The 10,115-nt window shown below is 43.0% G+C and overlaps 2 non-coding genes and 1 pseudogene across 2 annotated transcripts; all 3 read right to left on the bottom strand.

Moving 5' to 3' along the window:
- Window positions 1–3,375: 3,375 nt before the first annotated feature.
- LOC135875310 (small nucleolar RNA U3) lies at window positions 3,376–3,601 on the bottom strand. Its single transcript, XR_010561197.1, has one exon. It is a non-coding gene; the product is annotated as a small nucleolar RNA U3 (small nucleolar RNA).
- A 3,393-nt stretch (window positions 3,602–6,994) lies between these two features.
- Window positions 6,995–7,177, bottom strand: LOC135875311 (small nucleolar RNA U3; annotated as a pseudogene).
- A 693-nt stretch (window positions 7,178–7,870) lies between these two features.
- On the bottom strand, window positions 7,871–8,084 carry LOC135875304 (small nucleolar RNA U3). Its single transcript, XR_010561191.1, has one exon. It is a non-coding gene; the product is annotated as a small nucleolar RNA U3 (small nucleolar RNA).
- Between the last annotated feature and the right edge of the window lie 2,031 nt (window positions 8,085–10,115).

Genomic DNA, 10,115 nt, shown 5'->3' on the forward strand with positions numbered 1-10,115 from the left:
CACCTACCACTTCCTCTCCAGACTTGCAACCCAAATGACAGATTACTAGCCCCTGCCCTGAACAGTCTGCCATTTACCCATAATAGAGTCCATTGATGCACAAGCTCTGCTCACAGGATATGGCACAGAAGTCAAGTCAGTAACGTTAAGGATAGATTGAGTCCAAGCATAGCCCTGAGTAAGGGGCATGGCACACATAGGGAGAGTGTGCCTATGTGCATGGTTTGCTATGGGAAGCACTAGGAGGCAGTGGGCCTCAGAGACACCGTGTTTCTGGCGCACTATTGCTGTGCTGTAGGGGAGCAGGAAGTCAATTGCTACATCCTTTAAAAGGGTGCAGCATGCTTTCCCCTGTTCATGCAGCTAACTGTGCTGGCAGGCACTCAGGGACTGGTGCAGCCCAAGCATTGGTTCCACAAGCCTGCTCTCTTCCCATTACCTGGAGCTGTAATCCAGGCTGTGCTACTACAGCTGCACACAGGGCTAGCGGCTTAGGATATAGTCCCCTGTGGAGCTGCATTCAGCCAGGGCTCTTTTTAATTGCCTCCCCTTTTATTTCTAAATGCTTGGAGAAGAAGGAATGACAGTCAGTTTGATTGAGGGGGAAATGCAGTCAATAAAAATGTTAATACATTCCTCCATTTCCAGTTAACTCATAGGGGGGTTATGAGACGCTACCCTCATGTTAAACTCCTTTTAAGAATCTCATTGAACGTCCTTCTCTAGAAAAACCGACATTGCAATTTTAAAAAAAAAGATTCAGGACTGTGTAGGGTGTAATTGGAATAAAAGAGGGCAAAAAAATAATTGCAGTGTTCAGTCTGTGTTACTAGCTTCTAACCAGCAGGGCTGAACTATCACAGATAAGCCCCCACACATATAATTTGTTGCTGTTGAGTCCATGGGAACAAGTAAAGACTATTCCTGCCCTGGAGTGCTTACAAATTAAGGGCTTTTCATTGATGTCAGCGGGCTTTGGATCAGGCCCTACGGTTGTGAGGCAGCATAGTCCACCAATGTCAATCAGGAAACAAACAGTTAAATCATTCAATACCCCTTCTACATTCCACTGTTCACTTCCCCAACTACCTTCCTTCTTCCAGAAGCACTGCAGCCTCTTCTCCTTTAGCATAGCAGGTTGCAATGCTGTGAAGAGCCATGAATGGCCTGATCATAGATCATAGATCATAGAATATTAGGGTTGGAAGGGACCTCAGGAGATCATCTAGTCCAACCCCCTGGAACACCAGGCAACAGAACCCTTGAGAGCCCCAGTCTATACGCACTGAGGGCACCAATGCTTCATAGAAATGTAGGACTGGAAGGGACCTTGAGAAGTCATCAAGCCCAGTCCCCTGCACTGAGGCAGGACCAGGAAAGGCTAGATCTTCCCTGCGAGGTGAATGTCCAACCTGTTCTTAAAAACCTCCAGTGATGGGGTTTTCACGACCTCCCTTGGAAGCCTGTTCCAAAACTTAACTACTCTTATAGTTAGAAAGTTTTTCCTAATATCTAAATTAAGTCTCCCCTGCTAAAGATTAAGCCCATTACTTCTTGTCCTACCTTCACTGGGCATGGAAATTGATCTCGGTTTTCTTTATAACAACACTTAACATATTTGAAGACTGTTATCAAGTCGTCTCCTAGTTGTCTTTTCTCAAGACCGAACACTGAGCCTTTCCTTATAGGTCAGGTTTTCTAAACCTGTTGTCATTTTTGTTGCTCTCCTCTGTCTTCAATTTGTCTACATCTTTCCTTAAGTATGGCACACAGAATTGGATACAGTACTCCAGCTGAGGCCTCACCAGTGATGAGTAGAGCAGGACAATTACCTCCTATGTCTAAGATACAACACTCCTGTCAATACACCCCAGAATGATATTAGTATTTTTCACAATGAGTCACATTGTGAGCCCCAGATGCTAACCATCTGAAAAATTAAGCTACTTATCTAAGGTGCATCCAATTCCCGTCAGCGTCAGTGGGAAATGTGGCTGCTCAGGACCACTGGAAAGCCAAGCTACTTTGGCTCAAGTGCCCAGATATCTATTTAAGTGCCTACCTTTAGCCACCATATATGACAATTTCCACATATGTTCATATATACCATTTCGGCCACAAAATACATCATCACTTTTTTTAAAACACCCAACGTCTTTATGTTTGAAACTGCCTCTGGAATTCCCAGGGAAGCATTTGAAGAAAATTAAAAAGAACTGCCAAAAATACAGCCATCATCAACCTCCAGCCATAAACTTTAATTGGAAAACAGATATTAAGTACGTATCTTTATTACATTTTGAAACCATGAATAATAGATAGAGCTGGCTGAGGGCTGAGTTCTGAACAGTGATCGCATTGCTTTATTATTCAAACGTAAATGAAAGCGCATTGTATTATCAATTAATGTTTGGCTCTTTTCTAAGAAATACATAAAATCCGCCAGGCCTCAGCTGGTGATTTACATACTCAAGTACGTTTAATCTCAAGCCTAAAAGCAAGGGTTGGAAGAATAGTAGTAGCCAGAGCTGTTGCCAAGCAACTTATCCCTGGATTTAGCATTATCATGAAAGGAAAAACTACAAGGAATTTAATTAACTAATACCTCAGCCTGCTCCTGCCAAATGCTGGCCATTTTCCTTTAATTCCGAATCGCTGAGGAATGACCCACATTAAGGTCAGTGTTTGGAAAAGTTGGCACTGTATGCCTTTTGGAGACTGCTACTGCACCGACTCATCGAGCAACAGCTGGGCATGCATGTTGCATATTCAGGTTTTAGGGCAACATCCCTCTGCCCTCACCCAGCCCAAGTAGCTGGACATGATGGGCAGATGTGTGATGAGGCATGGAAACCCTCCCACCCCGGGGAACTGCTCCAAAAAAGGAAGGATATATAGACATAGGCTTGCCTTTGAACCAGACCAGAGTCCAGATAAACCCCATCAAAATGTCTAATCGCTATTTGCCTAGATGGAAGTCGCTCAGCAGTGTGTAATCTAGAGTTGGTGACGTGTTCTTGGCTCCTCAGAGAGAGTGAATGATGGGAATGCTGGCTGCTACCCTCTGATATCCAAATTGCCAGGAGGAAACGGACAAAATAGTCCCAAGCATCAGTGGCTCCAGTAGTGTTAGCAGGGAAGCATCATAAATTCATCCTAGTGTGGAGAACAATCAACAAGTACCATGGAGACAGGAACTGTCAGACTTAGTGGAAGGACAGAAATAGCTATGAAGATGATGCAAAACAAGCAAAAGAAAAACAGACAGAGCATCTCACCACTGGAGGCTCAGAACACCAAACTCCCAAGCAGCACAGCTCCCAGCAACCACACCCAAACACTTTTTCATCAGCCAGTAGAGCACACTTAAAGATAACCAATCAGACTGTGTTCTTTTCTCCTGCTCTTCTGAGGAAGAAGAAAACACTCTTCTACCGTAGAAAACAACTATCACACAACAGTGCTTTCCACCATTCTTATGCTCAGAAGGAAACACCACAAAGCCATATCAGGGTTACCAAACCAACCTTTTATAGCTATTTTTCTCCACTCAGCAACTAGAGAAATGACCCCCCCCCCCCCCCCCCGAAAGCATAGCCTTAACAAACACCCCCTCCCAGTCACAGACCATTCTGGTGCATTGCTCACTAACTGGTGGTTGCTACAATTTGGCCTTCACAAGAGAGAGAGCACTATGAGAAGCCACACGTGAACAGATCCTGGCTCTCAACTCTGCCCTCCATAGCCCCCTTCTGTAGGTTCCCTATCAAAGCAAAGCTGCTCAAAGTAGTCATCCCTTTTCATTTGCATAAACTGAAGACACTGACAGGCCACTCTACCAATCTTCTCCTTCTCCCTGCTCTGCAGAGCCTAAGACAACAATCCTCTAGCTGGCCAAGCCAAGAGCTCTCTAGAAACTAGAGCCTATGCAGTTTTGGACACCCAGATCACGTTTCTTTGGCACTAGTGACCATAATGCAGGAAGTCAGCAGTGGGGAGCCAGGCTCCAAACAGGGGTGTTTCCTGAACCTGAGAACCAGTCTCACCATTCTCCAGGGAGCAGGAACTCCCAATTTTGGGGGGAACCACCCCAGAAGCTTTGACTTAAAAGTAGTGTTCTGTGTTTTCAGTTTTTACTGATGTTCACTGATAAATTACCAGGTTTTTTAATTAAAGGAGTTCAGATTTTACTGATTTACACCCATTTATCAAGCCATTCAATATTTTTGGGGTACTTATTTAAACATTAACGCTTTACGTGATTGTTGTGTCCTGAAGCTCTGAGATTGAAGCAGTCTCGCAGTGTAAAATACAGAACACACACACATCAGAGGTCAGAAAAATCAAACAATGTGAATATCATGATATGATTGGCTCACAAGGAGATACTGCCTGCCTATTTCTTTGCATCTGTTTAGTGTGGCACTGAATTTAATCAATCCTCCACAGATAAAGATAAGGTTAAAAGGTAAACATGGGGCGAAAACACAAATTTGTGCCTGAATACCAACAAGAAAATCAGTCCTTAGAACTTTTCAAGACACGTAAAGACAGGAGTGAAAAGGATGCATTGCATTGCAAGTACAGCAGCATTGAGGTCAGTACGCACGCTGACAGAATAAAAAGCAAGCAACACAAGAAGCTTAAAGAAGAAAGTGAGCTTTGGGATAAACAGTCAGTATCAGGAGCTTTCACCAGGGCTTTAATGAAAGAGAGAATATAGCCATGAATGTGTGTGTGATCTTTGTTTTGCTGGACAACCACTGTTAATTGCTGGGGGGAAGGGCCTATTGGTGACTTTGTGCAACAATAGTTTCCAGCAGCAAAAACCCTTCCTAATGTGGACAACTTCACTCGTAAGTATCTGAAAGAAAATGATGATGCTTTAGTAGCTAAAATGATGGAATGAATTGCTGGAAATGTGATGTCTAGTCTGATTTTTGATTAGTCTCCTAATGCTTTTGACCATCCGATTCTTGGCCTTTTGTTTTTGTTTTTTTATTTCAAAGTGAATAAATCTGCATTGTTTTGTGCTGAGGTGACATTCATCCCCTCTGCTGACACTGGTTTTGTCGACACAACAATAACTGAGATGTTTGAGATATACCAGTTAACTTGGGGAAATGTGGCCACAACTAACACAGATTCTGCTTCCGACATAGCTAAATTTACACAGGAGATTAAACTCAATCAGAAACCGGAGCTGTTACATATTACCTGTCCTGCTCAACATTGTGTCATCAGCAGCTACTGTTACAGAAGAAATGAAAGAAGTGAAATTTTGCATCATTGGATTTGGGGCCATTTTCAAGCATGCAAACAAGTTGAAGGCTTTGTTTTACAATGAGAGACTAGTGCAGAGCCAACTGCTGATTACCTACTCCTGTTTTGCTATATTGGGGAAGGAGGGATAGCTCAGTGGTTTGAGCATTGACTTGTTAAACCCAGGGTTGTGAGTTCAATCCTTGAGGGGGCCACTTAGAGATCTAAGGCAAAAATCAATACTTGATCCTGCTAGTGAAGGCCACAGGCTGGACTCAATGACCTTTTGGTGTCCCTTACAGTTCTAGGAGATAGGACCTTGTACTTTGCTGCCTGCCACGTAAATAATGCATGGACTATGCTAAAGCATCTCCTAGATCATCCTGAGTTTGTTGGTTCTAAATCAGAAACTGCTGAATATTCTTTTTGGAATGTCATCCAGGTGTTTCACCCCCTTTCTCAAAGTGAATTTGGCAGCAGAACTACAACCATTATGCCAGAGTGGCTCAACTGACATTGGCTCTGTCACTAAAGATGAACTTTCAAATCTGAAAGGGGAATTTACTACTTACATCAACTTTCCTAACCCTAACGATGCAAAACCGGATGTGCTGGCTTTTTGGAACAGTCATCAAGACACACTTCCCAACTTCAGCGAAGTGGCACGGTGAGCTTTGAGTGTATCCCAGGATCTGCTCATGCAGAGTGCGTATTTTCAAAGGTGGACTACCTCTAAGCCAGCAAGAGGATACTTTGAAGAAAATTATACACATATACACAAACCAGAATTTCTGGGAAAAAACTACCAGCTCTGAGAGAGACAAAATATACCTTTGTGCATTAAAAAAAGAAGTTTCAATTATACTGTAGTAAAATGTGTATATTACAAAAGCTTTTTTCTCCTTCCCTCTTCCACTGATTTTTCACGGTTTTCTTATTTTTTTTATTTTTATCATGATTTCATCCCAGGTTTAATGTTTGGAAAATAAACTGAAAAAATCCTAGATTTCTTTTTACAAATAAAAAAAGAAAATGTGGGATACTACTTAAAAGCCAGGATATATACCAGATGCTTTCCTTTGATTTGTACCAGAGTCCAGATAAACCATGCCAAAATTTCTAATCACTATTCACCTGGATGAAAGTTGCTCAGCAGTATGTAACCTAGAGTTGGTGATGTATTCTAGGCTTTTCATGGACACTGAATTTTGGGAATACTGGCCACTATCCTTCTGATCTCAAAAATGCTCCCCAGAGCGTGTGAATGGTGGGAATGCTGGTTGCTGTTCTCCTGATCTTAGAAATACCAGTGGGAAGAAACAAAAACTTCCCAAGCATCAGTGGATCCAGTGTTGTTAGCACTGAAGAATCATCCATTCATTCCAGTGTGGAGGACGATTGACAGGGTGCCATGAAGAGATAATCTGTCAGATTTAGCAAAGGAGCAGAAGTAGCTATGAAGATGAAGCAGAACAAACAAGAGAATAAAGACAATCTTTCTATGGTAAACCTGCTGACTACAGAGTTTGGAGCAAAAACATAAAAGAAACACACTACGCATACAAAGAAAGCCCTTTCCTAAAAACTATTGAGAAACACAGCTGATTCACACAGTCCCTGAGAACAAATACAGCATTTAATTGCTGGGGGCTCCGCAAACCTAATCCACAAACAGTACAGATCCCGGCATCCACACCCTTTTTCACACACCCGCACAATAATCTCAAAGCTAACCACTCAGACTCTGCTCCCTTCTTCTGAGGAAAAGCAAGACACGCTTCTACAGCAGAAAGTAACTGTCACAGAACAGCACTTTCTACCACACTCATGGTCAGAAAGAAACACTACAGTACCTCATCATAGATAGCAAGACCAGCCTTCTGCAGCTCTCTTTCTCCAGTCACCCATTAGTCTCACCATTCTCCAGGGAGCAGGAGCTCCCAATTTTTCTGGAAACCACTCCAGAAGCTTTTACTTTAAAGCAAGTATATATGGCCATAGGCTTTCCTTTGAAACAGACCAGAGTCCCAATAAACCCTGTCAAAATGTCCAATCGCTATTCACTTGGAAGAAAGTTGCTTGGCACTGTGTAACCTAGAGTTGGTGGCATGTTCTAGGCTCCTTAGAGAGCAAGAATGGCGGGAATACAGGCTGCTGTCCTGATCTCTGAAATGCCAGGTGGGAACAGACAAAATCTTCCCAAGTGCCAGTGGCTCCGGTGGTGTTAGCAGGGAAGCCTCATCCATTTCTTCCAGTGTGGAGGACAATTGGCAGGTGCCATGGGGAGAAGCATTGTCAGACGCAGTGAAGAAAGGAGAAATAGCTATTCAGATGAAGTAGAACAAGCAAGAGATCAAAGACAACCTTTTTATGGCAAACCTGCTGATTGCAGAGACTAGAAGCAAGGATGTAATGGAGACACAGTAATGCACACAAAGAAAGCCCTTCTCTAAAGCCTGCTGATAGATACTGCCCAGTCACACAACACCTGAAAGCAGATGGAGGATTTCACTGCTGAGAACTCAGCACACCAAACCTACAAGGAGTACAACTCCCAGTAGCCACACCCAAACTTTTTTCCACACCCAACAGGACAAGTTCAAAGCTAACCACTCAGACTGTGTTTCCTTCCCCTGCTCTTCTCAGGAAGAACAAGACACTCTTCCACAGCAAAAAGCAGCTACCACAGAACAGCACTGTCTGCCATTGTCATGTTCAGAAAGAAACACTACAGTTCCTCATCATGGTTAGCAAGGCCAGGCCTTTACAACCACCCTTCTCCAGTCACCAACTAGAGAAATGATCCCTGAAAGCACAGCCTTAACCAATACTTACCCTGCCAGTCACAGACCATTCCGGCGCATTGTCCTCTAAGTGGTGGGTGCTACAATTTGGCCTTCACGCGAGAGAGCACTACGAGAAGCCCCACGTGAGCAGATCCTGGCTCTCAACTCTGCCCTCCATAGCCCCCTTCTGTAGGCTGCCTATCAAAGCCAAGATGCTCAAAGTAGCCATCCCCTTTCATTTGCATAAACTAAAGACACAGACAGGCCATTCCACCAATCTTCTCTCTGCTCCCCTCTCTGCAATGCCTAAGACAACAATCCTCTAGCTGGACAAGCCAAGAGTTCTCTAGAGCCTATGCAGTTCTGGACACCCAGAGCATGTTTCTTTGGCACCAGTGACCATAATGGAGGAAGTCAGCAGTGGGGAGCCAGGATCGCCAATGAGGGATGTTTCCTGAACCTCAGGGCCAATCCTACCATTCTCCTGCTATCAGGAAATCCCACCTTTTCTGAAAATCACTCCAGAAACTTTGATGGGGCCTCTACACCCCTTAAACATCCCAGATGCAGGGTGAAAGACAGTGAATCTGTCACAACCCCCACCTTTCATCTTCCTTGCCATATCCTTCACCCCTTCAGCTACCAAACAACCCTCTTTGTTGCTATAGTGGTTTATTCCTGTAAGAAGTCTTTGTGCAATTGGTGGAAGGATTCACATAGAATCATGTGATTGGAATAGACCTCAAGAGGTCTTCTAGTCCAGTCTCTTGCACTCAAGGCAGGACTAAGTATTATCTAGACCATCTCTGATAGGTGTTTGTCTAACCTGCTCTTAAAAACCTCCATAACCTCTATAGGCAATTTATTCCGGTGGTTAACTACCCTGAAGTTAGGAAGTTTTTCCTAATGTCCAACCTAAACTGCCCTTGCTGCAATTTAACCCCTTTGTTTCTTGTCCTATCCTCAGATGTTAACAAGAACAATTTTTTGCCCTCCTTCTTGTAAGAACCTTTTATGTTCTCGAAAACTGTTATCATGTCCCCTCTTAGTCTTCTGTTTTCCAGACTAAACAAACCCAATTTTTTCAGTCTTCCCTCAGAGGTCATGTTTTCTAGACCTTTAATCATTTTTGTTGCTCTTCTCTGGACTTTCTCCAATTTGTCCACATCTTTTCTGAAATGTGGCATCTAGAAATTGACACAATACTTCTGTGGAGGCCTTATCAGCACAGAGTAGAGCAGAAGAATTATTTCTTGGGTTTTGCTTACAACACTCCTGCTAATACATCCCAGGATGATGTTCACTTTTTTTGCAACAGTGTTACACTGTTGACTCATAGTTTGCTTGTGATCCACTATAACCCCAGATTCCTTTCCACAGTACTCCTTCCTATGCAGTAATTTCCCATTTTGAATATGTGAAATTGATTGTTCCTTCTTAAGTGGAATACTTTTCATTTGTCCTTACTGAATTTCATCCTATTTACTTCAGACCATTTCTCCAGTTTGTCCAGAACATTTTGAATTTTAGTCCTATCCTCCAAAGCACTTGCAACCTCTCCCAGCTTCGTATCATCATCAAACTTTATAAGGCCATTATCTAAATCATTTATGAAGATATTGAATAGAACCAGACACAGGACCAATCCCTGTGGGAACCCATTTGATATGCCCTTGACTGTGAACCACCAATAGCTGCTCTATGAGAACTGTTTTCCAACCAGTGATGCGTCCACCTTATAGTAGCTCCATCTAGGTTCTATTTCCCTAGTTTGCTTATGAGACGGTCATGTGAGACAGTTATCAAAAGCCTTACTAAAGTCAAGATATACTGTATCTACCACTTGCCCCCCATCCACTGGCTTGTTACCTTGTCAAAGAAAGCTATCAGGTTGGTTTGACACTATTTGTTCTTGACAAATCCATGCTGACTGTTACTTATCTTATTATCTTCAATGTGTTTGCAAATTGATTGCTTGATTTTTTGCTCTGTTATTTTTCTGGGTACTGAAGTTAAGCTGACTGGTCTGTAATTCCCTGGGTTGTCCTTATTTCCCTTTTTATAGCT

Source organism: Emys orbicularis, chromosome 2 (assembly GCF_028017835.1).
Source record: "Emys orbicularis isolate rEmyOrb1 chromosome 2, rEmyOrb1.hap1, whole genome shotgun sequence".
NCBI lineage: Eukaryota > Metazoa > Chordata > Testudines > Emydidae > Emys > Emys orbicularis.